Source organism: Anguilla rostrata, chromosome 1 (assembly GCF_018555375.3).
Source record: "Anguilla rostrata isolate EN2019 chromosome 1, ASM1855537v3, whole genome shotgun sequence".
Taxonomy (NCBI): Eukaryota; Metazoa; Chordata; class Actinopteri; order Anguilliformes; family Anguillidae; genus Anguilla; species Anguilla rostrata.
In genome coordinates, this window is record NC_057933.1 from 37,024,278 (window position 1) to 37,049,313 (window position 25,036).

General features: G+C 40.3%; 1 long non-coding RNA gene across 1 annotated transcript; it reads left to right on the plus strand.

Annotated features, from left to right (window-relative positions):
* Positions 1-5,301: 5,301 nt before the first annotated feature.
* Positions 5,302-23,770, plus strand: LOC135239492 (uncharacterized). Its single transcript, XR_010325388.1, has 2 exons — positions 5,302-7,015; positions 20,697-23,770. It is a non-coding gene; the product is annotated as an uncharacterized LOC135239492 (long non-coding RNA).
* Positions 23,771-25,036: the final 1,266 nt, after the last annotated feature.

Consider the following 25,036-nt stretch of genomic DNA (forward strand, 5'->3'; position numbering starts at 1 on the left):
AGGTTCTGTCGACCAGAGGGAAATGCTTGCGGGATTCTGATAGTAAGGGGCAGCAGAGTAATTTTTCCTCATAAGGTTGGTGCCAATAGCCCAATCAACTCTTTTGTGAGAGAAGTGTGAAGTTGCTTTTGTTTGTTTAATCACCCTAGCTACCATGCTCATACTCAAAACTCAAAGCAGTGATTAACTGCTGAACTATTCATGCTTTCATATATTTACGTTTTCTAAAATGTTATGCTGCCAGCGTCCTGTGGAATTTAGGATTCTACAGCAATTACAATTGATATTATTCAAAATAACCCCAGAAGGGATTTTTTATTGGTGAAATGAAATGAAATTCCAAATTGTAGCCAACCTCTTTTGTCATCATCCTGGTTGTGTGGCAAAAAGCTCCTGAGCTAGGGTCTTGCTACCACGAGGAATAAAGCATTTTATTTTTTATGAATGGGTGTTTTCTAAAATTACGATGAAAAAGGAGACATGAGCCTGTTCAGTTCGAGTAGCCAACTGCAATGGAATTTTCAAGCCTCCGGGCCGGTAGTTTTAAAACTGAGACTTTTTGCACTTTTGTAGCATTTTGAGAGTAGCCTACATATTTCATTAAATGTCACATCTCATAACAATATGAGTAAATGTGTACAGTAAATACATTTTACTATACAAATAACATCAAATTTTGGTTCATGTTGCTGAAGGAAAACATAACCCCCAGGATGGCTACAGACCAAAACACGGTTGGTGACAAAAGCCCAATTAACTCTTGTGAGAGAAGTGTGAAGTCGTTTTCGTTAGTTTGTTTACTTAATCACTCTGGCTACTGTGTTCACACTTAAAACAGGCAGGGTGACTGAATGCAGTTCAGAATGGTTACCTGATAGTGTGACTACACCACTCCCAAGTATAGGGTGGGAGACCCTTGAAAGAGTTGTCTTTAAATAACGTCCCCAAGGGTAAGTGTTCAGTTGAATGAACAAGCAGAGGCTTCAAAATAAAGGGTATTTTATTACAGTCATTGGAGGACAATACATAGCATTTATTTGTTAAAAAAAGCAAAAAACAACCTCCTACTGGCTATCCCAATCCTCATACACAACTGTAACCGTGACTGGCCACTAGAGGAGGATACACATGGAGCCTGCCCGAAAGGGAATAAGATCACTATGAACGGATACACAAGGGTGAAAGCCTTACACGCCAAATATTAAAGATCACTGCAGATCCAAGCCATATATACACACAAATGGTAAATGGACTGCATTTCCACACACAAGTAGTGGAAACACAGCAAATATATGAAATCTTAGTCTAGCCCAGCCGGGAACTTGCGATTGGTCCCACTGACTACATGTAGATAGAACACATGGACCTACCACAGTCATGCGGCTTTGTCTATTAAACTAGAATTGCTATGCTGTAACTTATTTTTATGTTCACCATCTCACTCCACCTATGTACGTGTTGACTGCATTTGCACATCAATAGGTGTTCCCACACAGATATTCTGATACTTGAATTTCCTAATATTAGAAAATTGAAGTGAACTGTTAGTTATGTACCAATATATTGTTATGTTACAATATATAGTCTTCTCAGTATGTTTACAGCTTTTGAAGTTTTTTTGTCATGTGTAACTTGTACACCATAGGCAACTTCAAGAAACTTTAAAGTACTCCCGGTACGTTATATTTCACTATTGCATGGGACTGGAGTGTTCCCCACAGGTACACTCCAGGTACACTGCACTATCTGTTGACCTTCTTATTTGTGAAGAGCTCTTTCAAAGCACATGGTAAACATTTTTGAAAATGTTGACATTATAAAATGAGGTGACAATTCAAATATTCCAGGTTACCTCAGAGTTGCAGTTAGGTTGTGGGTTTTTAGACTTTGATGTTACTGACCTAGGCTGTTTTCTACACACAAGCCTGTTTTTTGTTTATGCGGTAGTGATGGACTGGTGGAGAGAAGGTTTAATTCTGAGCCAACTTAATTTTTTTCAAAGGTAACAACTTGAGTGATAACTGGCTGAAGAATCCCGAGTAGTAGTCTGGAAACAGACTGCAGTCAGGTATAAAGAGTTCATCCATCAGAGGATTCTGGATTCCAGAAATGCTCTTTCCTTTGAGCATCCCAGGTGGAATGATTGCTCAGACCCTGGAAACACAAGAACAGACACAAAAACAGGGTGCATTTACTTGAAGCAGAATTCATGTCACAGCACAGAACTGTTGAAAATTGTTGAAACACTGCAGAAAACTCAGGCAGTGTCACACAGGGGGACAGCTACATTACCTGAATAGTACTGTCTTTTGACAGGATCTCTTATAATTCCGGAGTCCACTGACTCCTTGGCACTGCATGTTTTAGATCTCCTTATTGTAATTCACCCAATTCAGTTCATCCGCTAATTAGAAAGCTTTTGATTTGCTGGATCAGATATGTTCCAGCACGAAGAGATCTAAAACATGCAATGAGAAACACTTATATGGAGGACTGCTAGAAGTAGTAGTGTGCCAATACTGTACTGTCATAAATGCAATATAATTTGCCAGTTGTCAAGCCAAGTTGTTGAAGAAAAGGTAGCACTCATTAGAGGTCATGCAGGTCAATTTAGTAAATTGGTAGGTTTGCCAAGATTTATAATGGGGGGGGGGGGGGGGTAATAGGCTTGGGGTATGTGAAGCATCTGACCTGACTGAGTCCTAAGGTGTTGTGTGCATAATAAATTGTGGTGCATTGCATTGGTGGTTGGGCAGATTTGCAGTGTATGTATCTGTGCTCCAAAATACTGATATCCAGATTATATTTCTTTTTTCAGGTTATATAAAATGATGCATTTTGTCCTATTCAACATTTCTTGTATCTATTATACAAAAGGGAATGACTGCATAGCCCGTGTGAGCTAGATACAAATATCACAGACCGTAATGTTCCAACTAGGGCTGTCATGATATCACATTTTCATAAAATTATTATCTTTGAACAACATATCATGATAACAATATTATCAACATCTACAGTAATACTAAACAAACTTTTAAAAAGAGTGCTATCACTCAACATGAACATTTAACTTTGTGTTGAAGCATATATCAATAATATTCCTGACAGATTATAAACATTCATAGTTAATACAATCTGTCACTTACTTCCTGCTTATTTCTAGTTTTACTCATTTCTACTAATCTCTACTAACTTATAGATTGTAAAGTACTAACCTCACTAATATACTAACATGTGAATATTACTAATGGACTAACACACACTAGTTTTGGGTTTTTGATAGTTTAGATCACTATACTAATACATTAACCAGTCTCCCCTTTTCCATGCTGCGCTGTAGCTCCGCCCCTTTTCTTTCTAGCCTGCTCTAACGCTGAGTTCTGCAATTGCCTGCACCTGTCTCTTGCTCTGACTGCACCTCTCTCTCTCTGCACGTGTTTTACCTGCTTCACCCAGGCCGTCTATTATCATTGTTGTCTATGTGATTCCAGTCCGCGTTTTGTCAGTCTCGTCATTGAATTCGTTTTCCTAATGTTCTTCACCTGGATGTTGTTTGTTACTCCTCCCTCACTCACTTAACCCCTCCTTGATTGTTATCTTCCCCAGTGTATAAATGTCAGTCTTTTCCACCTGTTCAGTGTCAGAACGTTGATCGAATTCATTGTGCCGATTGTTAGTAAGCCTTTGTCTATCGAGATTCCTGCGACACCTGTTTGTACGACTTCGAGTTTGCCTGCCCCTTTTGGTTTTGTTTGCTTCTGGTTTGACCTTCGCTTTGCCTTGACTTCTCTTTTGCCTGTCCCTTTGTACCTTCGCCACTCTGATCTCCTGGTTTTTGACTTTTCGCCTGTTTTTTCACTATTCTTTTGGAAACTCGATTCGGCACCGTACTCTCTCTGATTACCTGGCTTCGAACCTCGGACTGAATAAAGACAACGTTTTTTGGATTTCCCTGGTCTGCGTGTGGGTCCTTGCACAGAACATCACAGTATATGCATTATCTGTGCATATGTCCAGTGCCCATCTGAATAAAATCAACATGAGGAATAAGGAATCCATATCTAAACAGAGATCAGCGCTAGGATCACTGCATATTGATGGGCTTCTTTAACTTTAACTTACAGATGCACCCCAAAAAAGGCCTCCTTTACCTTAAGTGGCAGACGCACCCCAAAATTCATGTTGAGGTTGTATCATTCACATGACTTGCCTTACTATAGCCATTACACTTTAATATTTAGATAACTGGTCACTTATTCAAGCCTATTCGTTGAACTTGACCTGGTAATCGCGCGTGCCCGACTAGCTCTATATTCCTAGTAGCTCTTGCAGTCTGCAGTGGGATTACATTGTGTTTATCACGTTTGTTCACGACTGTTGATTATGGGTAAGTGAATACTTGGTGAGAGACCTTTTTCAGTCTGTTAGGTAATATCTTTTTAACACATGTAAATACGTGAGAAAATAAACGCTTTAAAGAATTACCATAAGCTTAAATCGCAACGTAGCCTACATAATAATCAATCTCAAACTGCATTCATTTATTTTCTGTATTAATTTATTTGCTTGGTTAACAAGGGTGCCAATTTCATGAAGAATATGTAATGATCATAATAATAATAAATAATCCGTAATCAACCATTGGGAATTTCCGTGTTGTCTTGTCATTCGCGTCAAAACATTTATAGGATCAGATTTAGTAAAATCAGCTAATCATGAAAAAGACAGTAACAGTTTAATCTTGAAGGGATATGAACACCACAACGCCATGAACACCGGAAGCTTTGAAGTACAAGTGCGATAGGCTACGTCTTTCTGTGGTGTATTTTCAAATTTACCCCACCCCCTCCGCAAAATAAGACAGCGAAACTAAGTTTGCCTTTTCCCCAGGTTCCAGTTATTTATTTATTTATTTTTACAAAACGAAAAGGCTTGAATTTTTTTAGCTGCTTATAAAATATCTGGGAGGTAACTAGGGACACACCCCCAGTAATATAAGGATGAAATATAAATCAGAGCATGTATACCTAGCATTTTAGAGCATATTTCTGTGTATAAACAGGCCATCGTGACGCGCGACAAGCCGAAAAAATAGAACTGAAGCGAAAAACTACGCTTCAGTTCGCTTGTGTCGCGCGAGCTTCGCAGCCGGTACGCGACGCGTTCGCATCTGGTGGAGACGACGTCGCCCGCTGCCGTTGTAATAACAGTACTTCAACTACGCTTCAGTTACGCGCGTAATACGCGCGTAGTGCGCTCGCGGCCGATACGCGTGCGGTGGGTGCCCGGCTTTATGGCTGCGTCCGAATAGTCTTTTTTGCTTAGGAAGGTTCCTAACTGAGTGAAATGACCCGGAAGTATCTAAGTGGCAGCCATGATAAGAGTTGTTCGAATTCTCTAAATGCTAAGGAAATGTGCTTCAATGCTTCCTATCTTATCTCCTTTAGCATAGGGCACACTGGACCGTCCTTTACGAAAGGAAAGGAGATAATGCCGTCCCACAATTCCGTACGGCAGCAACATTTAAAGCGAAGCACCATTCGACCGTTCAAGAAAACAAACGATTAACACGACTGAGTTGTGTGGTGGTTCTTAAGCTATTACATGCATAGGCTTACAATCAGATCATAATCAGCATATTAACCATAACACAGAAGTCTGTCTTTCAAGAAAAAGGGATATGAGACGTTTTTAACCAGATTGTTTTTAATTCAACATGTTTGAAACTTATGATGATATGTACAGTAGTACATGTGTAGGCCTAACATGCCTATCTTGCATTAAATTTAATGAATTATTTTCATACAATCATACTAATTGGGATTCATGTCGATAAATATGAGTGGACAGGAGGGTGATCGTGAGCAACCATTCTCAATGTGACAACCATTTTGTTTCACTTTTGTGACTGGTAGCCTATATTCCTTTTTATTTCAATTCCAAACTTGGTAATGAAGTAATATTTTTCACCGGGTGGTCCACGTTTATAGCCTGCATGAAACACGTCAAGAACGCACGGGGCGAAGTATCTAAGATGCGCTTTTAGTAGTCCATCTTCGGAACATTGTAGTTTTACCACGGCAGACCCACGACAATAACATCCGCAGTCGCATAATTACGTAGCCTAGTGTAAGTGCAGTCGGATTCTCTTAGCACCGCGGTTGTCTTTTCCTAAATCCTTTTGAATTCTCCTTCACATCTTTCCTTAACGTCATGACGTTTTCCATCGAGGTCAAGGAAAAGTGGTTAGGAAAAGACATAGGACGTATTTGTTTTGACTATTCGGACGCAGCCTATATTTCCACCAGAAGAAATTTAGTCGGCTAAGAGGAAATTCACCTGTTCGTTCTCCCACTTTGCTAGATTAACGTTAGCTACACTAACAGTAGCTCATTTCGCAACCGTCGGTCAGCTAGACTGAAAGCTGGCAGTCAAAACGAAATGATTCAGACTACTGCACATAGCTAGCTAATGATGTCAGGTCACATACTTTTTTTCATTCCATCAAACAAGACAATTAAGCGGGCAAAGCATATTTTAAAAATCCTTAGGCTATATTAATCCACTATTATTTTTAGTGAAATTGGAAGACGATCATTTTTATTAAGATCCAATTAAAATATTTTACATTTTTTTCTACTTTATTATTTAAAATTTTTGATGACGTTTCTGTTCTCAAAATAGCTATGCATGCCATGTACACTGTAAAAATGGATTTGGCTTGTTTGTTATCCTAACTAATTTTTTCATGTCAATAGGAATGTAGGTTCGTGTAAAAAATGTTTTAACTTAAAATAAATTGACAACCTCTCAACTACATGAAAGTTTTCCTTTTACGATGTTATCTTAACTAAATAATGTATGTGGAGTTGAAAATGGGGCGAAGTTGGCAACGTGTGCATCATCACGTGGCTACGTCGTGCGTCAAGTGGCTTATGGGAAAGCTGCGCGAAGTTGGAGCAAGTGAGAGACACAGAAAACCGGAAAAGAACAGAAGAAGAATTGCAGATGAGTACAAATTGTTCTAATCATATAGGTAACATTAAAAGGTGTAGCGTTTTATTCAATTCCACGACCTTCCCATGACTTTTGTGTGTAGTAAACGGAACTGCAAAAAGTAGGCTAACAGTCGCCTTGTGGTATCGTAGCCCCATCCGAACTCTAGTTAACTAGCTAGCTGGCTTGCTAACGATGGCTAGCTAACGAGAGTGGGGCTAGCAGCATGTATGATAAATTATGATCGACAACACAGTAACTTTCAAATTAACGGTAACAACAGAAAGTGGGTGGAAGAAGAATTGTAAGGTGAGTACAAATTTAGTTATAATCATATGTATAAAGTTAGCTAGTTATTATTAAAAACTGTATAGTTAGCGTTAGCGTATAGTTAGCTAGCTAGCTAACGAGGCTTCGGGTGGGGCTAGCATGTATGCTAATTTATGGTCGACTACACAGTAAGGCTAGATTCACACCAAATCAGGCAATGCGGCACCTTGCTGCAGGGTTGTGCGGTGGTGTAGGCGTGTCAGTACATGGCCCATTTGTGTGACGTTGTGTTGAGATAACTACCCCCCCCCCCCCCTCCATTTCCTGTCCGCTAACTCAAAAAAAAGGACAATTAAAGCCGCTAGCGGTGTTGGGAGGGGTCCAAGCATTGGCACTATTGCGCCCCCTATGGAGCGATTTTAAAATAGTTTTGTCCTCATGATCATATACCTTCACCCAACATATCTACTGAATATCATGATGATTGTATAAAATATTGATGACTTATGGCCAATTTTGTGCTAAGAGACGATGTCAAAATACTTAGTTGCTTCGCTATGGATGTGTCCTGGCCGCTTGCCGTAAAGGCCTTTACTACGTCATAGCACTTAGATGGCATGTCGTAACACTTAGATGGCCTGGCGTGTATGTAGAGCTGCAGTGCTTCCACACCGCAACTAAAAAAGGCGTTTGACTATTGTTGTCACAATACCTAAATTTTTACTTTGATACCGATACCAGGTTTAGTATCACAATACTCGATACTGAAATGATACTTGAAACTTAAATGATACTGATTCGATACTCGGTACCTAACGAAACTGAAATTACCTTAAGAGAACAGAAACATAATGTCTACAAGGGTTGACCTTATTTTCGAAGTTCAAAGCTTATTAACAACCTTTAAGTTGTAGCCTGTTCAACATATTAATAAGCATAGGCCTATAGTGTTACAACACTAAACAATAGAAAAATATATTAAATATATTTAAAAAATTAAACAATTGTAAACTAAATAATCTTTAAAGAGGTCTTTCACTTTTAAATAGATCTAAAAAACAGCATATTTTAATAACAATACAGCATCTTCCTATAATAAAATATTTCCAAATTAGAACACCTATTACTACTGAAGTGAACTGAGTCGAAGCTTACGCTGTATCAACGAGTGAGTGCACAAGCGCAACGTCACCTCACTTGGCAACCTTAGTTGCTACTGCCATCTAGTGAAGATTCTGACAAATTACACTTTTCATCCTCTCAATCTGTAATGTGGAAGACACATTTCCCTGGCTTTTACATTTGACACAAAACTACCGAACGTCGGAAAATTCTAATACCGAACCGTTTCTTTTTTTTTTTTAAGTACCGAAAAGGTGCTGAAGTTTCGGTATACTGTGCAACACTATGTCAGACACATATTCCAATCCATTGCTCAGCTTAGCAGAGAATGCACACTTCAGAGCGCCTCAGAGACAAATAGAATAATAATACATATTTCAAATAATAAATACGACATTGAAAAAAAACGAAACAAAAAACAAAATATCAACTCGTCATCTCTGCGAGCTGCGCACAGAGTAGCCTACCTTATCATTTATTTCGACATCGGCAGACTACAGCATAAATTGCGTCTTTTGTTTATATTCAATATTAGTAGCTGCAGCGAGAAACTGCAGCTGTAGACACAAGATAGTGTGTTATGTTATGGTAGCAACAGAACGAAGCGGACTATATATGTATTACCGTCATTGTTTTATTATACCAGCGTGTTTTCACGCGTTTGCACAGAAACTCAAATACTATCAATAAAAAGGTTTAGCTATTTCTCAGCATAATGACAGATTCAAAGACTAAACGAACTCACCCGATACTGTCTTCAAATTGATCCATGCTCAAGAAAAGTCATTATTCATCCTCTCAAAAAGCTTTTACTAACAAACTTTGGGTAGCCTAGCATGCACTCTGGCTGGCACCAAGCAGCAAAAACCAGACTTTTTTTATGAAGCTCATTTCCTGGTCTTGTTGTTCCTGGTTGTTCATTAGCGCCACTACGGTTGGCTCCAGTATAGGTGTTTTCATATCCGGTTTCCATGTAAGTCTACGGTACAAATGCGGTCAAAATACAAAGTCAATAATTTTTTCTCATGAGTACAAATAGTCACAATATGTGTATTTTATTCGTCTTATGACTGTCCATGGGTCGATTTCATGATTTATTGTGTCATTTGAGCACTGTTATAATATTTGTTGTGGACCAATGAGGTACAGTTTGCGTCACTTCCTGATTACTGCAGAGGACTAAGCTACAGTAGGGGCTACAGTCTATGGTCACTGGGGTGGGAGGTGGCGCCTCTTGGCCTTGACATTGTGGCTCCGACCACGGTCCACCTGTGCGAAGTCAGAAAATGCAGGCATCCCATTTTGTAGTGATTTAATTATGGCGTGTGCTATTTACAGCTGCAGTAGACGACCATAAAATAATCATCCTCTGAAGTCTTTCGGTAGGCGAGTCATTTTTACTATTTCCTTTAGCTTACTTAATCAAATAATTAGTTGGCAGAAAGCGTAATCAGCTTGCTATATTTGGTAGTCCAGTAGCCTATGCTAAAACTTCGCAACTTCGGCTACCAAGCTATTTGACTAGCTAGCTAACCCTAACCAGCAAATATTCAATCTGTCAAACGTGTTTGACGGCTTGTCAGTCGTGTACATTCCGTAAATGTCTACCTGGGCCATGCTTCACGCATGTGGCAAAGCTACTATAATCCCGATTTTGGGATAAACATTGCAAAATTTTCAGTTTCACGAAGCAAATTAAGAGTCTTAAGGTTTATTTGCTGAATAACATACAACACACGATGAAATCACACGCACAATTTAATGAAATTAACCATCTTTGTAAGACTGGCATTTAGAAAGGAACATGTTTTTAACATTTAAGAGACCGACAAGAGCATTTAAGACCGTGGTTCTCAGAATCGGTCCTGGGGGCTCCTTGCGTATATTGGCTTTTCTCCATTGGTTTTGATGATTTACAAGAAAAAAAATAGCCTAATAATAATTAGAAATTCAATGTACATTATTTTTGTCTTCATGCACCAGGTGGAAAACTTGCTGTACAAATTGCGTTGTCATATTTACACGCCTGCAGATCAGTTATTAAAATACTTGGTAGATTTGTTAATCACCGCTTACAGTGTTCATTTTTATTCGGTAGAAAGTGACTTGCGAACGATCGGTCAGCTAGCGTCACCCAGCAAGTGAACACCACAAACGGCAATGGAGTAGCTAGTAGCAGTTACTGGCTCATTAACTGACTGTGACGAAAACCTACGATGATAAATTGCTCGGTTAACAGCAGGTCTACCAGACAGTTATATGAAAACTAGCCTAGTCAAATCACCAGTAGCCTACACATCTCTGATTGATTGGCCATCAGTGTAGTCGATGTTCTTCTCCTGTGGTTCATATTGCTAATGCGTGAGCTAACCACGGATAGCCTACTTAGCTCACTGGCAAGCTGATATGCTAGCTAAGCATATTCGTTTTGCTGAGAAACATAAATTGAACATAACTAAACATAATTGTATTATTAATGTCATACATGTAACGTGATTACATGACACGGTACAGTCACAGATGGAAATTAAACTCCGTAAACATTTGATAATATATTTTAAAACATAACGGCAGACAGTCAGCTAGCCTCAAGTTCGTTCTGCAATCGTTCGTTCAGGTTGATCAGCTTTTCCGCACCGGACGGTCAATCACATGGTAAAAATCACAAGACCGCTTAACTCTATGGTTTTGACTCCAAATCGACAAAATGGCCGCGCCCGCCATTGAGCTTCAAAACGCGTTTTAGAGACCCACGGAGAGATGGGTGACGTCACAGTAGCTTTGTCCATATTTTTTACAGTCTCTGGCTGGCACTGTCTTCCATTGCTTCCCTGACGTTCAGACCGTCCCCTCACTGATAAAAACTAGACCCTACGGTGTCGGATTACTTGCATCGCCATGGATATCGCTTGCCGTAAATAAGTTTACTAGATGTCGTAACACTTAGATTTGGAGCTCCAGCTCTTACGCACCCCAACTCATAAAAAATTCCAAATGGCAGGCAAACAATATGGCGGACATAGGTGCTCCCAATGGCAAAGTTGTAGAGCACATTCAGATGCATCGGTCGATGACGTTTTGTGTTGATCTGACTTATGGTGTGGGAGTTATGGCCTTTTACACATGACCCTTTGTTATAGCGCCACCATCTGGCCGACATAGGTGATTTTTAGTGCCTGAGTAGTGGGGGGCCATAGGAACCCACCTGCCAAATTTGGTTGCTCTAGGACTTGTGGTTGCTGAGCCTCAGACACTTTTAGCGGAAAATAAAAGAATAATAAAAAATAAGAATAATAATCCTAATAAATACAATAGGGTTCCACCAGCTTCGCTGCTTGGACCCCTAATAATAATAATCCTAACAGATACAATAGGGTTCCACCAGCTTCGCTGCTTGGACCCCTAAAAATGCAAACCAAAGGAAGCTTCTTGCTGTCGTTGTTTTGCAGCGTAGACTGCCAGCCAGACGCAGACGTCGAAGCTGGGTACACGAAATAAACCAAGCGAGGACACAACTGGGAGAGTATCATCGTTTGGTCCAGGAACTCCATAGTGCTATGTACAATAAACTAACATGCAAGAACAGCTAAATAGCGAATCTTTTATACAGCTTAATTCCGACGTTCGGAATCTTAGGAAATTAATCGCGTCAGTTATTCATCTGATAGTTGCTCGGTAAACAGCGGACTGCTACATGGTAATTTAAACAACTTATGTGATTAGCCACTGCAGCATGACGTTGGGTTGCATTCCGGCAAAAGTTGATTCTGGTTCAACTTTATTGCTGCAGGCCGCTGCGTTTTTTTTTGGCACCCCATGCGGTCCCCCACTGCCGCAGCCTGAACACACTACCCCCATTCAAATGAATGGGAAGACTGCCGTTTTTGCCGCACAGCCCTGCGGCAAGCTGATCTGGTGTGAATCAGGCCTAAAGCTGCCCACTGTTCCATTGGAAAATGGTCGGGGTTAATTGCCTGTGTTCTGTATCTCTATGCAGTCAAAGTTGGCCGAAGTAAAAAAATATTTTAATGTGTCAGTTACTTGTACACTGCGCTGAATCAAACCAGTGATTCAACATCTGTATGCGTTATAAAAAAATATTTTTTTTGTATGGGCCGGCAGTATAAAATACTATGGTGAGAAGAAGAGCAGACATGTTTTTTCTTTATTTCACCATAGTCTTTCACATTTCGGCTTGTACAAACTATTTTTGGCGGGACCGCAACAGCGGGGTCAGCCTTACAAACATGAATGTCTGTGACTGAGTGATGAAGTTACACCATTGGTCGGTCGAGTTATGAAGTTACACCATTGGTCGGCCGGTCCAGCCATATACTAGGTTTTGACCTGGTCTTGTTTAATAACGCATACGGATTTTGAATCACTGGATTGATTCAGCGCAGTGTACAAGAAAGAACTGAATTTTTTTTTTCATTAGGCGAACTTTGGCTGCATACGAGAGATGCAGAACACAGGTAATAAACCCCGACATTTTTCCAATGGAACAGTGTGCAGCTTTACTGTGTACATTACAGTAAAGCTGCAGATGAAGCTACACCCATGCATTAACACAAAATGGTACCCTACACCCACCCCACGTGTTAACACAAAATGGCATTCATTTTATAAATTCTTGTAAAGTTAAGCGTTACCAAAAATCTACAGCATCCACCTTCTTTGAATTTTGACATAACTGCTTTGTACAAGCACCAGTATAACCATTGAAAATATGCTGAAATGCCTTTTGTGTTCTCTTCTCCCATTTTTTTTCCGGCCATAAGCACATATTTTATTTGAGCCAAACGTGCAGCGGTCATTACTTACTGCAATTGGCACGGTGAATATTTTTATCTTAGCAGAAGATCTTATTTATTTAATAAAATGGTATCAAAATCAGTGTAGCCCTTCGATTTTAAAGCAGATATGTTGAAGTGAGTGGATACCTAATAGCAGTGCTCAGCACTAAATAGTCTACGCAAAACCTTTGTTGGAACAATGTTAAACATGTAGGCATAGGCCTTAGATCATTAGGCTCTCATTTTACTTGAGATGTGAGCAATACATTTTATCTAATATTTATTATTTTTTTGGAGTTGGTGAGGTTGCTCTGCAGCAGTATTTACAGTTGTATTGTTTGTAAAAACCATATGCTCACCTATATGCTTAGCACTAATCATTTTACATGAATGGAGTTTTGCAGCTAACTAGATCAGTGCACGTTAGGGCTGTCACTTTTTATTCGAAATTCCAATTCTTGTTCGAATCTGGTTAAATATGAAAAGTTTGAACTGTAATTATGCATTCGAACTCTAAATTGTGGAATGCAATTAACGTTACTGCCTGGTTCTATTTTTTCTCATGTCGCGGATTGATGTAATGAGCCTTGACTTCCGAAAAGTGGCGTTCCACTGCCACACAAAACCAATGGCGGATGTTTCATTCATTCAAGTAGCGGAATCTAGCGAGCCTACTCAGAGCAAGCCGAGCGAGTCCATGAGAGCAATTACAACACCAGCGCACCTCAGAAGCGATATTTGGAAGTATTTTGCGTCAGATACCCTCGGCTCTCACTGCTCACTTGCATATACCTGTGCGTGCCTGGAACTTCTGTGCGATCCGAGTTTTCGTCTGCCGACAATATTGTAAATAAAAAGCGAGCTGCACTTCATTCAGATCAAGTCGATAGACTTGTTTTTCTGTGCAACAACCTGTAGGTGTCTCTCATCCAGAAAACGATGTCAGTAAGTCTATCAGCTCAGAAGTCCTCAATAATAATAGTATTTTCCAAGAAATTACGAAAAATCGTTCACAACATTCCGTCAGGCCCAGTGTCTTTCACTGCTACTACAGAGTGAATGCGTAAGTGAATGCTATGAGAACTTTCGGTTATACTGAGATATAAAACGCTATTCCAAAAGCAAAATTAGACATGTTATAGGCTACATCGTTAGAAAGCTTATACTCTCACCTACTGAATGAATACATTGTTAATGAATGTTTGTTTGCGATTATGAAATGGGATGGGATTGCAAAAGGAGAGGGAGCCAAGGCATGTTGAATTAGGGTACATTATCCACGTCCGTTCCGCTAGAGTATCAGATTACATAAGATTCGAATTAATTTGAACAAATTCCATCTTAATTGGAATTTGTTCGAATGTCATTTTGGGGAAAAAGTGACAGGCCTAGTGCACGTAGCTAGTTCTTCATGATTTACTTTAGCACTTTGAGCTGCATCTATGTATGTAAAGCACTATATAAATGTAAGAATAATTTTCTGATTGACAGTATATGTGTGTTAACATAGAGACAATCACGTGATTAAATATATCCTTTATTATTCTCTTGATTATTGTTATACCATATATCCCAATGTCAGTGATTCAAAATATACTCTTTATAGCAAATAGTTTCAAATCAAGTGTTTAGACCTTTGCATAATCTGTTCTGAGTTATGGAAAGTGAAAAGACACCCTGACTGAGAACTGGTCAGTAAACAAAAAGATAAATGATCAAGACCTAAGTGTGAAAAACAGATTGTCCCATTCTCCAGAAATTGGGAGGACTGGTGGATGACACCGCAGCCTGGAGGATTTATTGTACGGTCAAACTTATTGGAAGACAAAATAAATCTGGGAAGACCAAAGTTGTCAGACCGGGTGTCCACTGCTAAGGAGGGTAAGGATTAATTAGGGCAGGGGGCAGCTGTTTATGTGAGAAGGAGAAACACGCCTCCTTTGCCTAGTGGAAAGTTACCGAGAATGTGGATATAAGGAACGGCCTAAGCAGGGTTTCCGCCGGTGTATTTTAAGCCTGGCAGCCCACCGGGCCTAAGCATCGGGGTTTTTTTTTAAAATGCATTTTTAAGATGTTTTTTAAAATACAGTTACAGTATATTTCCCAAACGGATTGTCCAAGACAATATATGACCACGCAGTCTCAAAAGGGACATCTCTACACGTAAAACCAACAGTAAGGACTTATATTTATTCAATATTTAGTCCCAGATATTGACTGTAGAATGACATGGTATCATTTTTAAAAACTTTTTCTCGTTTATTTCGTTATTCAATGAGCAGCGTTTTCACTGCTGTATAGGCATATCTTAGGGCTATTGTTGGGTTTATCTTGTTGCTATGACGGAATACGATTTCTTAGTGGTGAAAGAATATTTTTATGAATGCCAAGATAGACAATATTGTCCATTATGTCATGGGTGGGGGGTGTTTTTTTAGATGAGACTGCAGGGAGGGGGTGTGTGTTAAATGAACGACCGGAGCAACAATGGTGGGGCTGCGAAACTCCGTTTTCGGCATAGTTGTTGTGTATCGTCTACTAATGAAACTGAAACAACGCATTTCTGTTTTCATCTCACACTTTGGTTGCAGTAGCACCGAATGTTTGAGTTTAGTAGTCTAGGCACGCCGGCGTGCCCACCACTAGGGGTTGTGCGCTAAGAGGTTAATTAATGTTTTCTATCCGAGAAGTACCGCAGGCTCCAACCGGTTTCTCTCCGTTCGAACTGTTGTATGGGAGGCGACCCCGAGGACTGCTAGACGTTGCGAAAGAAGCGTGGGAACAGCAACCCTCGCCCCATCGCACCCTGGTTGAACACGTTGAGGAAATGAAAGACAGGATGGCGACCCTGTGGCCCCTGGTGCTTGAACAAATGCAAGAGGCACAGGAAGCCCAAGCACGGGTATATAATAGAGGGGCACAAAGCCGTGAGTTCCAGCCCGGTGACAAAGTGTTGGTTTTAATCCCCACCTCGGAATGTAAATTTTTGACCCGATGGAATGGGTCGTATGAAGTCATTGAGAAGGTGGGGGAAGTGAATTACAGAGTCCGACAGCCAGGTCGCAGACGTGCCACCCAGATTTATCATGTGAATTTATTAAAGAAATGGCATGCACGTGAAGCGCTGTACTCTAATCCCTCAAAAGTGTTTGTTGCACATACCACGCCCCCTGAAGTGCCACTGGGGGAGCAGCTGAGCCCGGCCCAGAGACAAGACTTGAAAGAGCTGATCAATCGTAACCAAGATGTGTTTTCCAGCGAGCCGGGGCAGACGGACTTAGTGCAACACCACATTGTAACCGAGCCTGGGGCTAAGGTAAAGTTGCGACCCTATCACGTACCGGAAGCCAGGAGAGAAGCCATCAGGACGGAGGTAAAAGCTATGCTGGAAGCGGGAATCATTGAAGAGTCACACAGTGAGTGGTGTAGCCCGATTGTGTTGGTACCAAAACCAGACGGGAGTATTAGGTTCTGCAATGATTTCCGAAAGTTGAACGAGATTTATAAATTTTATGCGTATCCCATGCCCCGAATAGATGAGCTCATCGAACGACTGGGAACGGCCCGTTACATCAGCACACTGGACCTGACCAAAGGATACTGGCAGGTGCCCCTCACCCCTGAGGCCCGAGAGAAGACTGCATTCACTACCCTCGACGGGCTGTTCCAGTATCGGAAGTTACCCTTCAGCTTGCACGGGGCCCCAGCCACTTTCCAGCGGCTAATGGACTGCATTCTCTGGCCCCATCGGGAGTACGCAGCAGCTTATCTGGACGACATTGCCATTCACGGGAACGAGTGGGAATCCCACCGGGACCGGGTGAATACAGTGTTGCATGCATTACGAGGGGAGGGGCTAACGGCTAACCCAAAAAAGTGTCGGCTTGGTTTACAGGAGGCGGAGTACCTGGGATATACCATTGGGAGAGGGTGCGTCAAACCACAGGTGGAGAAAGTGGAGGCGATCCGAAACTGGCCCCAGCCCCTAACCAAGAACCAAGTGTGCACGTTTGTGGGATTGACCAGCTATTATCGGAGATTTATCCCTCACTTTGCCTCCCTAGCCAGCCCGCTAACTGATCTGGTCTTCAAATATTTTATCGGCTTGAGCAAGCGCGTTGTTCGATAGATACAGTTCTTCGAACAAAAAGAATGCGCTGTTACCATCAGTTGTTGCGTCTGTTAAAGCACCCGTTTTGAAAAAAGCTTTCCCAAATGATCAGTCCTTTTTTCCCCATCCACATTTGCGGCATCGCCTCCACGGTGATCCGTCGTTGACGCATAGCATCGCTGGTCCGCCTTAAAAATGTACTTTTGTCTTTTAAACCGGTGGCTACATCCACATAGCATCTTCTAAAATCACCCCAGTCACAAGCCTCGCACACGGCTCCGCAAGTGTTAATAGGGCTGTACTCCTCATCAACATGCAGGTTGAAAAAACAAATTTTTGGAGCATCTCCATCCACGTCAATATGATAACCGCAGCGGACACCCTCTGGCATCGTCCCCCACTCGCGGTGTAGACCCCCAGCATGGACTCTTGCCAACGCTGCAAAAGGCTTCTTTGGTCGCCGCAACACCGTCTGCGGCTCGGGCATCACTTCTTCTCCAGAGGTAGGTGTTGAAATATCAGCGGTAGACATGTTCGTAGGTTACACAGAGCTGATGTCCGATTCTGACAACCGTGTTGTGCAAAGGCCGTTGTTGTGAGATCTTCAACACCTCTGCTATGGCTTCCAAACCAATAGACTTTATAAACATTCTGAAAAGTGGGCGTGATCCTGTTTGCACACCCAAAATACTAAATCAGGGCGGCGCAGGCCTATGTGTGCGCACGTGTCTGTGTACTCCCCCCGCGCTTCACAGGGGACCCACACCTGCCCCGCCACATCCCCACTATGTGTCACGGGCGCTCCTGTGCCTTCTTCAAAACGTTGCCGCCTATTGATTGATGGGGATCTTCAAAACTTTGTGTGGGGGCATTGTTCTAAAGCTACAGTGGCTCCTGCCTAACTCTGTCCATGCTTACCGGCTCGCTGTGGCCATTTTGATCCTCGCTACTCAGCTGTGAACATCTACCTAGAGACCCTCCGCTTCTGTTTTGTCGCAGGAAATCAGCTAAGTAACTAACGCGTGTGCTTTTTTCTACTTTAGCTTTCTTAAAAACCTCTCTTATACCGCTTTAACACTCCCTGATTCAGCTTGTTAAGACTATGCATACATGCCTGGGCTTGTTTTCTTTAAACTAACGGCCAAAGCTCTGCTTTAAAACTTAGTTACTTACATATTCTCACATATTGCCTGTTTTACTGGTAAAGGATAAAACATTTTTTTTAAGTTTCAAGTTGCACAAACACTTTGCCCCACAAGGAGTGTAGTTACACCAAGCATTCTGAACATTTAAATTTTTTTATTAATTTTTTTTTTTTTTTCCTCTATTTTATCCCCCCATCTGGCAGGCACAACCCCCACCCTTTCCCCATACCCTTCTCCCTCACCAACCAAACCATAGCAGAGTTCAAAAGGTGAAACTGATCAATCAAATATTGACAGTATGTACATCATAGAAAACCGGACCGTATCAGAGGGGGGACCATATTAAGGGGGCGGGGCAAGGGGCGTGGTATCGATCAATCATTATTTTTGACAGGAGGTGCATCTGATTACTCTCTCTCACGGAATACGGATACGGATTGTGGAATTGGACTGGTTGCCTGATTTCCCCCCTTCCCCTTTGTGAGTTTCCCCCAATAAACTTTCCTTGTTTAATTATACTTTGTTTGTGTGTTTTAGTTATTCAACTTGTGATGTGGAAACCCCACACCCCTGGTTCTGCTACAATACGTTCATTTAAGGGTAAATTGGTATTTTAATCACAATACTTATGTTAATTTACGGAAATACATTTTTCGATTGTCCTCTCTACTTCATCTCGTCGGTAAGTACATTCTTTTTATATTAACTTAAGCAGTGTGTAGGTAACGTTAAACTAGTAGCATGAATGTAACGTTTGATACATTGTAACATCACATGATTTATTAATCGCCATCGAAATAATGACTTCACTTTATTAATAACGTTAGCTTGGTGACATTGATTTGCACAACAACGTGGTCATTTGGCTAACTTAGCTAGCTAGCCAAACAGTCAGTAACACAGATAAATAGATATTTTGTTGTTGTTGAAATGTGCCCAGCATTCCAAGGCTATACATTGTTGTAAGATTCAGTAGTCAATGAGTAGGCAGTGTTGTGCATATCCCGCTCTTACAGCTCATTTCCAGCCCAAGAGAGCAAACTTTTTTTTGTCAGTGACATTTCCTTCTGACATCTACGATGACAATCGCAACCACGTGTAGCCATTTAGTAATACGATCGCATTTCAGGCTAGAAAATAACCCGTTAATCCAGAGAAATTGCTGAGTTGTCTTAGAATCTTTATCACAACAGAATGTATGGCAGCCAGGATCAAATTTGATCAAAATTATTTATTTTAATTTATTTTGTTGTTGTTGAAATGTGCCCAGCATTCCAAGGCTATAAGAATCAGTTGCCAATCAGGACTTTTGTCAAGTTTTTTGTAGAGTGCAAAAACTTTGATATTATTTATTTTAATTTAATTTAATTTCTATTGTTGTTGAAAACACAGCATTCCAAGTCTGTACATTGTTGTCAGATTCTTTGTAAGATTATGCTATGCTGTAAATGGTTGATTTTTTAAAATGTGTGTTGAATAAATGACTTGTTTATAACAACATTTACATTACGTAGTTATATTTTCGAATCTCCAGTCAGCTTTATGTAGGGCCCTATAGAATCTGTGTTACAGCTTTTTTAAATTCTCAATTCCGAGATCCTGTCCGTGATTCTGTTATCACAGAAACTATAGGGCCCTACCTTAATGCTGCCATCAGTCTGTCACTGGCCCTCGCCAGGCCCCCATCAAAAAAGACACTTGGCCGCCGGCCCCTGTCAAAATATACTTGCCACCGGGCCTAACAACCTTTCTGGGGGAAACCCTGCTATGCATCTAAAACTTTAGAGAGCTTTGTGAGTGCTCTCTCATTCTTTCTTCTCCTTGCAAGTTGAATAAAAGTCTTATTGATCTTTGAAAGTGCTGTGACTCTGTGTTATTGGGGAAGGCTCTCACCTCTGGGTATGTGGAGATGGGAAACCGTAATTTCCCTGACAATAAGTAAAGATTATTATTACTTTAACCTGTTTAATTTAGCTGTTGAAAATATTAATTAGAGATGAGCCCAACTGCCTTTTACACTCAACTGTTGAACTGATGATAGAAATTTTAATACTGCTTTGTGTAAATAGCTTTTAGAAAAATGTAAAATGCTTATTGCTTATTGAACTACCAAATTCCATCTGTGTCTTAATTACATATAGCTGAAGAAACACCCCCTGGTATTTCTGCTGCTTTTAGTCTTTATGGTGCAATGAAAAGGACAGTGTGGATAATGTCACTCAACAATTCTCTTTTTTTTTTTTTTTTTCTCAGGTCTACGTGACCAAAATGCAGAGTTGAATGCGGTGGTCTTGTAAGTTTTCTACCTACTTCTCAGGAAATCGCAGAAGAATAATTGAACATTATAGAGCTGTTAATGGACATTATGGAAGAAACTGTCCATTGCCTTGTATCTACAGTGACTGTCCACTAGTTTTCCGATCACAACAATCCCTTAAGAACCACTTAAGAGAACATGGAGTTTTACGGCATGGACCTATTGGACTTTTAAACTTTAAAATTAATTGTCAGTTGTGTGACTTTAATGATCCAGTCACTATAAAACAATACTTGAGTCATCTTGGGAAACATCTGAAGAACAAAGAGACTGTTACCTGCCCTTTTAATTATTGTTCCTTCAAATCCTGTGTTTACTCAACCTTCACGTCCCACAAAAGTCGATTTCATAACAACAGCACACTACAAGACTTTAAATCTGAACTTGTTATTCAAACAAATGTGATTGATGAACATGTGGCTGATCAAGTACAGTCAGATGTCAGTGATAGTGAATTGGTTTCTGTGGATGACAATGTAACCAAGCAGGAAGTTAACTCTGAAGTTCAGGCGAGACTTGCATCTTTAGTTCTGCAAAGTCAAAGACAGCAATTCAGCAAATAGTTACAGAATATAGTGATATTGGTGTTCTAGTGAATGAGCTAAACAAAAAGACTCTAGATAAAGTATTGTGGCAGCATGGTTGTAACATTGATGAAAACACTCTGAATGTAATTAAAGATACTTTGTGCCAGACCAATCCTTTCAGTAACTGACAACAGAAGGTTAACGTTTTTCAAAGAAAATTTCTGTGTAATTAACCCAGTTGAATATGTTTTTGAATATGTAGATTTGTCATCAAAACAAACATTTGTCATCAAAACAACATCTTGGATGTTCTTCTGGTGTTGTTGAATAGGGGTGGTGTAATTGACAGAGTTTTAGAAGAAACCCAAAAATCACAATCTGGCCAGTACAAATCCTTTTTTGATGCATCATATTGTAAAGAAAATCCACTTCTTTCTGGTGAAAGTCTAAGTATTTTTCTGGGCTTGTATATTGATGACTTTGAGGTCTGTAACCCTTTAGGCACCTCAAAAAAGAAATATTAATTATGTGCAATCTATTGGGTAATTGCGATTTTACCTGTTAGAGACAGATCATCATTGCCTACTATATATCTTGCTGCTTTATGCAAGAGTCAATATGTTAAAGAATTTGGGTATGGGCCAATTGTTGAACCACTTCTGAAAGACCTACAGCTGCTTGAAAACCAAGGAATCTACATCAGTAGGTTAGGAACCAGTGTGAGAGGCAAAGTACTGTACATTTCATCAAATAATTTGGGGGCACATCCTTTTGCTGGCTTTCAGGAGTCCTTTAATGTGGACAAGTTCTGCAGTCCTTGCCATTCGAACAGATATTGACACATGTTCTGTAAGAAATGGGGCATTTGTATTACGAACAATAGAGTCACACAACCTGAACCTTGCTAAGCTAAAGGAGAACGAGAATTTGAGAAGTGTGGATGGGGTAAAACGTGACTGTGTCCTAAACAGACTGAAATATTTTCATTGTATAACAAGGTTTCCACCCAACGTTTTACATGATCTTTTGGAAGGCATTGTACACAGCAAAATCACTAGTGTTAAATTAACACCCACAGTCTTAATTTTAACACCAGCAAAGTGTCTATATGCATCCACACTGTAGCGTGTTAAAGGAACACTTTTGAAAGTCTTAAAAAGTTAACACCCAATTTGAGTTGATTCAACACTCTACATTGTTAAAAATCAACACTACACAACACTTTAAGATGTTGTAGTTACACTACACTGGTGTTGGTATTAAAATAAAATGTTAAAAAGGAACACTGCTATTTAACACCAACACCAGTGTAGTGTGAATACAACAAAACGCAGGGTTGAAAATTTACGAATAGTAACACTACTGGGTGTAAATACCAATAACACTATTGGGTGCAAAATCCCCCCCTACCCCACTAACTTAAAGTAATAATCTCGAAATTTTCATTAAAATAAATGTCTGTTAAGTCACTATCTATCGCTGAATTAGGTAACACAATGGTGATTGAGCATATTATTATATTAATTTATATTATTATTATTATTATTATAATTTATGATTAAAGAACTGGGTGTCTGTGGCGACATTCCCGGGAAAAAATCACAAGCGGCGCATAGATAGTGACGCGTTTTCCATCACCCATCAGTGGTTGGTCCGCCAGAGAGGGAAGGCGAAGCTAACGCAACAGGCTTGCTCTTCAACTCACTTGTGTGTGGGCGGCGTACAGTTTTTTCCGGTGTCTGCTAGCGTTAAAGGTGGGGGGTTATGGAACCCTAATAAGTTTTTGTGTAACATGAGAGGTCATATTATTTGTTGATGTAGATTTCGTATTACATTTGATGACAATGCAACGTTACTAAATTACATAGCTATTTGCACAGCTAACACTAGCTACCGGACCATGTCAATAAAGGCAACATTAGTTTAGACAACGTTGCGCACAGTATCCATCTCTCATATCAGGTAACGTTGCGTTAGTTAGCTAGCTAATGTAATTAACACAATCTAATGTCAGCTAACAATTATAAAAAACGCTAGCTAACGCTACTGACCGGTACCGACCTCGCAAACCGTCTCTCGAATGCAATGCTACCTTGTTGCAGCGTTGCAATGTAGCTAACTAAAGGCCAGTTCAGATCAATGATTCGCAACAAGACTGAATGTAACTGGAAAAATTCCAAGACGTCTGATTGTAAACGTTCTAAAACTGCACTTGGCGATTTGACAAGGTGGGTCTTTTGAGACCCTAGGCAACGGGTTCAGAGGCTCTGCAACTAACCAGTTCTCACCGCTGCAATTTTCTCTGCAACATTCTAAAACCGTTTCGTCTCGTTGCGAATCATCGATCTTAACTGGCCTTACCGTTATTTACATTGCCATCAAGTTCATCAATATATAAGCATAGGTGGAGCAGAGCTGGGTCTGATTTCTGTGTAAAGATGTCAAGCCGAAGAAAACTAAATAAAAGAATACGGCAGTATGGATTAGCGTTGTTATTATTTTATTATGCTTCCTCGTGTTCCTTCAACCTTGATGCCCTTTTTTGATGAAATCATTGTTTTTGTTTTATTCTTCTTATTCTGATTGCCAATTTAACACCCAGCTCAGCTTTATTCTCGAACAGTTTAGCTAGCAAAACCAGAAACAAGGCAGTTGTTTCAAAAATATCACACAACAATCATTCACGATGATGATGCATGAGATACATAATTGCACGAGCCGCAGCGAATCCCGCAAATTCTTCTCTGCAGTGTAAAGATGTTCATACCGAGCAAAAGGTGGATAAAGAATGTTTGTGGAAATTGATCATCACTAATTCTACCCCAGGTCTGCTACAGCATTTTAACCTGGCTCGGCAGTGTAAAGACAGCTTAAGTTAGCCTAATGTTATACAATGAATGAGTATGTACATAACGTTACTTGTATAACAACCATTTTTTATTCAGTAAATAATAAGTGTAATAGTTGGCGTGGCCCAGGAGCCAACTGACTGACGTCACACAGGCGACACTGGTTGGATCTGGTTGGATCTATGGGAAGTGAGGTCCAAAAACACACCTGCAATTACCGCTTCTCGCCATTGGTACCGCCAAAGAGAACGAAACTGAAATCTTCGAGATTGTAACTTTAAATAAAAGACAAATGGCAGAAATGGTAGAGAAAATGAACTTTGTATTAAATACATTTTTACATTCAGTATTTCAGACTTGACAATTCAATGCACATCTCAGACAAAACTGCAGTAGGGCACAATATACGTTCTCTCATCATTGTCAGGTGAAAACTGCCTGTCATAAGGTCTATAACATATCAGATCAGCCACACAAATTACAGTGAACACATCATCCACCTCCTCAATGCTGAATGCATTCAGGTGATCATCGAAATACATCGGAACAATTTTAGTGGTCAAAAGGAATGCTTCATCATCCTTGATAACGATAGTGATAATCTTGTTGAAAACAGGCATTTCATTTTCAATACTAGCGCAAACAAACATTCCAATCTGGTACTCTGTTCCATAGTGCTTCACCCAGGAAGTAGTGGAGACACTAGACACATTCAAAGTTTGACAAGACCTCAAGACCTCACCACCCTCTAGATTGCTAGTTAAGACATGTTTAACAGGACCAAACTGAAATCTTTTAAAATAAAAATTCTCCCAATGTAAAGCCAACTGATTCTGATGTTTCTTCACCAGTGTTTTATTATGTTTTTAAAATTTGTTACAGACTTCTTGAAGAAGTTGT